Source organism: Phyllobates terribilis, unplaced genomic scaffold (genome assembly GCF_046119375.1).
Source record: "Phyllobates terribilis strain yellow unplaced genomic scaffold, ASM4611937v1 Scaffold_31__1_contigs__length_13893835, whole genome shotgun sequence".
NCBI lineage: Eukaryota > Metazoa > Chordata > Amphibia > Anura > Dendrobatidae > Phyllobates > Phyllobates terribilis.
In genome coordinates, this window is record NW_027362791.1 from 754,741 (window position 1) to 763,126 (window position 8,386).

Here is an 8,386-nt window from a genome sequence, read left to right on the forward strand (position 1 = left end):
AGGGTACCCCAGGAGAGTTCCAAATGTGTGTGGGCAGAATACATATCCCACGGGGGAAAATTGAAAAAAGTTTAAAAAAATTTTTTCTTGGACTTAGTCATTTTTCCGGCATTTATCAGACTTTCAGATAGAGGAAATGTCAGTGAGCGTTCCGATTTCAGTTCCAGAGCGATTCGCCGAATGAGTCCTTGATATTTAGTCGTTTTCAGCCAATTTTCTGGATTTTTTAATTTTTCACTTTTTTGTGAAAATATCCACTAAATGAGGGAATAATATGTGTGAGGGTACCCCAGGATAGTTCCAAATGTGTGTGGGTAGAATATATATCCCACGGGGGTAAAATTGAAAAAAGTTAAAAAAAAATTTTTCATGGACTTAGTCATTTTTCCGGCGTTTATCAGACTTTCAGATAGGGGAAATGTCAGTGAGCGTTCCGATTTCAGTTCCAGAGCGATTCGCCCAATGAGTCCTTGATATTTAGTCGTTTTCAGCTAATTTTCTGGATTTTTGAAAAATTCACTTTTTTGTGAAAATATCCACTAAATGAGGGAATAATATGTGTGAGGGTAACCCAGAAGAGTTCCAAATGTGTGTGGGTAGAATATATATCCCACAAGGTAAAATTGAAAAAAGTTTAAAAAATTTTTTTCTTGGACTTAGTCATTTTTCCGGCGTTTATCAGACTTTCAGAGAGGGGAAATGTCAGTGAGCATTCCGATTTCAGTTCCAGAGCGATTCGCCCAATGAGTCCTTGATATTTAGTCGTTTTCAGCCAATTTTCTGGATTTTTGAAAATTTCACTTTTTTGTGAAAATATCCACTAAATGAGGGAATAATATGTGTGAGGGTACCCCAGGAAAGTTCCAAATGTGTGTGGGTAGAATATATATCTCACAAGGTAAAATTGAAAAAAGTTTAAAAAATTTTTTTCTTGGACTTAGTAATTTTTCCGGCGTTTATCAGACTTTCAGATAGGGGAAATGTCAGTGAGCGTTCCGATTTCAGTTCCAGAGCGATTCGTCCAATGAGTCCGTGATATTTAGTCGTTTTCAGCCAATTTTCTGGATTTTTGAAAATTTCACCTTTTTGTGAAAATATCCACTAAATGAGGGAATAATATGTGTGAGGGTACCCCAGGAGAGTTCCAAATGTGTGTGGGCAGAATACATATCCCACGGGGGAAAATTGAAAAAAGTTTAAATAAAAATTTTTCTTGGACTTAGTCATTTTTCCGGCATTTATCAGACTTTCAGATAGAGGAAATGTCAGTGAGCGTTCCGATTTCAGTTCCAGAGCGATTCGCCGAATGAGTCCTTGATATTTAGTCGTTTTCAGCCAATTTTCTGGATTTTTTAATTTTTCACTTTTTTGTGAAAATATCCACTAAATGAGGGAATAATATGTGTGAGGGTACCCCAGGATAGTTCCAAATGTGTGTGGGTAGAATATATATCCCACGGGGGTAAAATTGAAAAAAGTTGAAAAAAATGTTTTCATGGACTTAGTCATTTTTCCGGCGTTTATCAGACTTTCAGATAGGGGAAATGTCAGTGAGCGTTCCGATTTCAGTTCCAGAGTGATTCGCCCTATGAGTCCTTGATATTTAGTCGTTTTCAGCTAATTTTCTGGATTTTTGAAAAATTCACTTTTTTGTGAAAATATCCACTAAATGAGGGAATAATATGTGTGAGGGTAACCCAGAAGAGTTCCAAATGTGTGTGGGTAGAATATATATCCCACGGGGTAAAATTGAAAAAAGTTTAAAAAAAATTTTTCTTGGACTTAGTCATTTTTCCGGCGTTTATCAGACTTTCAGAGAGGGGAAATGTCAGTGAGCATTCCGATTTCATTTCCAGAGCGATTCGCCCAATGAGTCCTTGATATTTAGTCGTTTTCAGCCAATTTTCTGGATTTTTGAAAATTTCACTTTTTTGTGAAAATATCCTCTAAATGAGGGAATAATATGTGTGAGGGTACCCCAGGAGAGTTCCAAATGTGTGTGGGTAGAATATATATCCCACGGGGGTAAAATTGAAAAAAGTTGAAAAAATTTTTTTTTTGCCCTTAGTCATTTTTCAGGCGATTATCAGACTTTCAGATAGGGGAAATGTCTGTGAGCGTTTCGATTTCAGTTCCAGAGCGATTCACCCAATGAGTCCTTGATATTTACTCATTTTCAGCCAATATTTTGGATTTTTGAAAATTTCACTTTTTTGTGAAAATATCCACTAAATGAGGGAATAATATGTGTGAGGGTACCCCAGGAAAGTTCCAAATGTGTGTGGGTAGAATATATATCCCACGGGGTAAAATTGAAAAAGTTCAAAAAAATTTTTTCTTGGACTTAGTCATTTTTCCGGCGTTTATCAGACTTTCAGAGAGGGGAAATGTCAGTGAGCATTCCGATTTCAGTTCCAGAGCGATTTGCCCAATGAGTCCGTGATATTTAGTCGTTTTCAGCCAATTTTCTGGATTTTTGAAAATTTCACCTTTTTGTGAAAATATCCACTAAATGAGGGAATAATATGTGTGAGGGTACCCCAGGAGAGTTCCAAATGTGTGTTGGTAGAATATATATCCCACGGGGTAAAATTGAAAAAAGTTTAAAAAAAAATTTTCTTGTACTTAGTCATTTTTCCGGCGTTTATCAGACTTTCAGATAGGGGAAATGTCAGTGAGCGTTCCGATTTCAGTTCCAGAGCGATTCGCCCAATGAGTCATTGATATTTAGTCGCTTTCAGACAATTTTCTGGATTTTTGAAAATTTCACTTTTTTGTGAAAATATCCACTAAATGAGGGAATAATATCTGTGAGGGTACCCCAGAAGAGTTCCAAATGTATGTGGGTAGTATATATATCCCACGGGGTAAAATTTATAAAGTAAAAAAAAATTTTTTCTTGGACTTAGTCGTTTTTCCGGCTTTTATCAGACTTTCAGAGAGGGGAAATGTCAGTGAGCATTCCGATTTCAGTTCCAGAGCGATTTGCCCAATGAGTCCTTGATATTTAGTCGTTTTCATCCAATTTTCTGGATTTTTGAAAATTTCACTTTTTTGTGAAAATATCCACTAAATGAGGGAATAATATGTGTGAGGGAACCCCACAAGAGATCCAAATGTGTCTAGGTAGAATATATATCCCACGGGGTAAAATTGAAAAAAGTAAAAAAAAAAATTTTCTTGGACTTAGTCATTTTTCCGGCGTTTATCAGACTTTCAGGTAGGGGAAATGTCAGTGAGCGTTCCCATTTCAGTTCCAGAGCGTTTCGCCCAAAGAGTCCTTGTTATTTAGTCGTTTTCAGCCAATTTTCTGGATTTTTGAAAATTTCACCTTTTTGTGAAAATATCCACTAAATGAGGGAATAATATGTGTGAGGGTACCCCAGGAGAGTTCCAAATGTGTGTTGGTAGAATATATATCCCACGGGGTAAAATTGAAAAAAGTTTTAAAAAAATTTTTCTTGGACTTAGTCGTTTTTCCGGCGTTTCTCAGACTTTCAGAGAGGGGAAATGTCAGTGAGCATTCCGATTTCAGTTCCAGAGCGATTCGCCCAATGAGTCCTTGATATTTAGTCGTTTTCAGCCAATTTTCTGGATTTTTTAATTTTTCACTTTTTTGTGAAAATATCCACTAAATGAGGGAATAATATGTGTGAGGGTACCCCAGGATAGTTCCAAATGTGTGTGGGTAGAATATATATCCCACGGGGGTAAAATTGAAAAAAGTTGAAAAAAATGTTTTCATGGACTTAGTCATTTTTCCGGCGTTTATCAGACTTTCAGATAGGGGAAATGTCAGTGAGCGTTCCGATTTCAGTTCCAGAGCGATTCGCCCTATGAGTCCTTGATATTTAGTCGTTTTCAGCTAATTTTCTGGATTTTTGAAAAATTCACTTTTTTGTGAAAATATCCACTAAATGAGGGAATAATATGTGTGAGGGTAACCCAGAAGAGTTCCAAATGTGTGTGGGTAGAATATATATCCCACGGGGTAAAATTGAAAAAAGTTTAAAAAAAATTTTTCTTGGACTTAGTCATTTTTCCGGCGTTTATCAGACTTTCAGAGAGGGGAAATGTCAGTGAGCATTCCGATTTCATTTCCAGAGCGATTCGCCCAATGAGTCCTTGATATTTAGTCGTTTTCAGCCAATTTTCTGGATTTTTGAAAATTTCACTTTTTTGTGAAAATATCCTCTAAATGAGGGAATAATATGTGTGAGGGTACCCCAGGAGAGTTCCAAATGTGTGTGGGTAGAATATATATCCCACGGGGGTAAAATTGAAAAAAGTTGAAAAAATTTTTTTTTTGCCCTTAGTCATTTTTCAGGCGATTATCAGACTTTCAGATAGGGGAAATGTCTGTGAGCGTTTCGATTTCAGTTCCAGAGCGATTCACCCAATGAGTCCTTGATATTTACTCATTTTCAGCCAATATTTTGGATTTTTGAAAATTTCACTTTTTTGTGAAAATATCCACTAAATGAGGGAATAATATGTGTGAGGGTACCCCAGGAAAGTTCCAAATGTGTGTGGGTAGAATATATATCCCACGGGGTAAAATTGAAAAAGTTCAAAAAAATTTTTTCTTGGACTTAGTCATTTTTCCGGCGTTTATCAGACTTTCAGAGAGGGGAAATGTCAGTGAGCATTCCGATTTCAGTTCCAGAGCGATTTGCCCAATGAGTCCGTGATATTTAGTCGTTTTCAGCCAATTTTCTGGATTTTTGAAAATTTCACCTTTTTGTGAAAATATCCACTAAATGAGGGAATAATATGTGTGAGGGTACCCCAGGAGAGTTCCAAATGTGTGTTGGTAGAATATATATCCCACGGGGTAAAATTGAAAAAAGTTTAAAAAAAAATTTTCTTGTACTTAGTCATTTTTCCGGCGTTTATCAGACTTTCAGATAGGGGAAATGTCAGTGAGCGTTCCGATTTCAGTTCCAGAGCGATTCGCCCAATGAGTCATTGATATTTAGTCGCTTTCAGACAATTTTCTGGATTTTTGAAAATTTCACTTTTTTGTGAAAATATCCACTAAATGAGGGAATAATATCTGTGAGGGTACCCCAGAAGAGTTCCAAATGTATGTGGGTAGTATATATATCCCACGGGGTAAAATTTATAAAGTAAAAAAAAATTTTTTCTTGGACTTAGTCGTTTTTCCGGCTTTTATCAGACTTTCAGAGAGGGGAAATGTCAGTGAGCATTCCGATTTCAGTTCCAGAGCGATTTGCCCAATGAGTCCTTGATATTTAGTCGTTTTCATCCAATTTTCTGGATTTTTGAAAATTTCACTTTTTTGTGAAAATATCCACTAAATGAGGGAATAATATGTGTGAGGGAACCCCACAAGAGATCCAAATGTGTCTAGGTAGAATATATATCCCACGGGGTAAAATTGAAAAAAGTAAAAAAAAAAATTTTCTTGGACTTAGTCATTTTTCCGGCGTTTATCAGACTTTCAGGTAGGGGAAATGTCAGTGAGCGTTCCCATTTCAGTTCCAGAGCGTTTCGCCCAAAGAGTCCTTGTTATTTAGTCGTTTTCAGCCAATTTTCTGGATTTTTGAAAATTTCACCTTTTTGTGAAAATATCCACTAAATGAGGGAATAATATGTGTGAGGGTACCCCAGGAGAGTTCCAAATGTGTGTTGGTAGAATATATATCCCACGGGGTAAAATTGAAAAAAGTTTTAAAAAAATTTTTCTTGGACTTAGTCGTTTTTCCGGCGTTTCTCAGACTTTCAGAGAGGGGAAATGTCAGTGAGCATTCCGATTTCAGTTCCAGAGCGATTCGCCCAATGAGTCCTTGATATTTAGTCGTTTTCAGCCAATTTTCTGGATTTTTGAAAATTTCACTTTTTTGTGGAAATATCCACTAAATGAGGGAATAATATGTGTGAGTTTACCCCAGGAGAGTTCCAAATGTGTGTGGGTAGAATATATATCCCACGGGGGTAAAATTGAAAAAAGTTTTAAAAAAATTTTTTTGGACTTAGTCATTTTTCCGGCGTTTATCAGACTTTCAGATAAGGGAAATGTCAGTGAGCGTTCCGATTTCAGTTCCAGAGCGATTTGCCCAATGAGTCCTTGATATTTAGTCGTTTTCCGCCAATTTTCTGGATTTTTGAAAATTTCAAGTTTTTGTGAAAATATCCACTAAATGAGGGAATAATATGTGTGAGGGTACCCCAGAAGAGTTCCAAATGTGTGTGGTAGAATATATATCCCACGGGGTAAAATTGAAAAAAGTTTAAAAAAAATTTTTCTTGGACTTAGTCATTTTTCCCGCGTTTATTAGTCTTTCAGATAGGGGAAATGTCAGTGAGCGTTCCGATTTCAGTTCCAGAGCGTTTCGCCCAATGATTCCTTGATATTTAGTCGTTTTCAGCCAATTTTCTGGATTTTTGAAAATTTCACTTTTTGGTGAAAATATCCACTAAATGAGGGAATAATATGTGTGAGTTTACCCCAGGAGAGTTCCAAATGTGTGTGGGTAGAATATATATCCCACGGTGGTAAAATTGAAAAAAGTTTTAAAAAAAATTTTTTTGGACTTAGTCATTTTTCCGGCGTTTATCAGACTTTCAGATAAGGGAAATGTCAGTGAGCATTCCGATTTCAGTTCCAGAGCGATTTGCCCAATGAGTCCTTGATATTTAGTCGTTTTCAGCCAATATTTTGGATTTTTGAAAATTTCACTTTTTTGTGAAAATATCCACTAAATGATGGAATAATATGTGTGAGGGTACCCCAGGAGAGTTCCAAATGTGTGTGGGTAGAATATATATCCCACGGGGGTAAAATTGAAAAAAGTTTAAAAAAAAATTTTCTTGGACTTAGTCATTTTTCCGGCGTTTATCAGACTTTCAGATAGGGGAAATGTCAGTGAGAGTTCCGATTTCAGTTCCAGAGCGATTCGCCCAATGAGTCCTTGATATTTAGTCGCTTTCAGCCAATTTTCTGGTTTTTGAAAATTTCACCTTTTTGTGAAAATATCCACTAAATGAGGGAATAATATGTGTGAGGGTACCCCAGGAGAGTTCCAAATGTGTGTGGGTAGAATATATATCCCACGGGGTAAAATTGAAAAAAGTTTAAAAAAAATATTTCTTGGACTTAGTCATTTTTCCGGCGTTTATCAGACTTTCAGATAGGGGAAATGTCAGTGAGCGTTCCAATTTCAGTTCCAGAGCGATTCGCCCAATGAGTCCTTGATATTTAGTAGTTTTCAGCCAATTTTCTGGATTTTTGAAAATATCCCTTTTTTGTGAAAATATCCACTAAATGAGGGAATAATATGTGTTAGGGTACCGCAGGAGAGTTCCAAATGTGTGTGGGTAGAATATATATCCCACAGGGGTAAAATTGAAAAAAGTTTTAAAAAAAATTTTTTTGGACTTACTCATTTTTCCGGCGTTTATCAGACTTTCAGATAAGGGAAATGTCAGTGAGCGTTCCGATTTCAGTTCCAGAGCGATTTGCCCAATGAGTCCTTGATATTTAGTCGTTTTCAGCCAATATTTTGGATTTTTGAAAATTTCACTTTTTTGTGAAAATATCCACTAAATGAGGGAATAATATGTGTGAGGGTACCCCAGGAGAGTTCCAAATGTGTGTGGGTAGAATATATATCCCACAGGGGTATAATTGAAAAAGGTTGAAAAAAAATTTTTTTTTGGACTTAATCATTTTTCCGGTGTTTATCAGCGTTTTAGATAGGGGAAATGTCAGTGAGCATTCCGATTTCAGTTCCAGAGCGATTCGCCCAATGAGTCCTTGATATTTACTCATTTTCAGCCAATATTTTGGATTTTTGAAAATTTCACTTTTTTGTGAAAATATCCACTAAATGAGGGAATAATATGTGTGAGGGTACCCCAGGAGAGTTCCAAATGTGTGTGGGTAGAATATATATCCCACGGGGTAAAATTGAAAAAAGTTAAAAAAATTTTTTTCTTGGACTTAGTCATTTTTCCGGCGTTTATCAGACTTTCAGATAGGGGAAATGTCAGTGAGCGTTCCAATTTCAGTTCCAGAGCGATTCGCCCAATGAGACCTTGATATTTAGTCGTTTTCAGCCAATTTTCTGGATTTTTGAAAATTTCACTTTTTTGTGAAAATATCCACTAAATGAGGGAATAATATGTGTGAGGGTACCCCAGGATAGTTCCAAATGTGTGTGGGTAGAATATATATCCCACGGGGTAAAATTGTAAAAAGTTGAAAAAATATTTTTTTTGGACTTAGTAATTTTTCCGGCGTTTATCAGACTTTCAGATAGGGGAAATGTCAGTGAGCGTTCCGATTTCAGTTCCAGAGCGATTCGCCTAATGAGTCCTTGATATTTAGTCGTTTTCAGCCAATTTTCTGGATTTTTGAAAA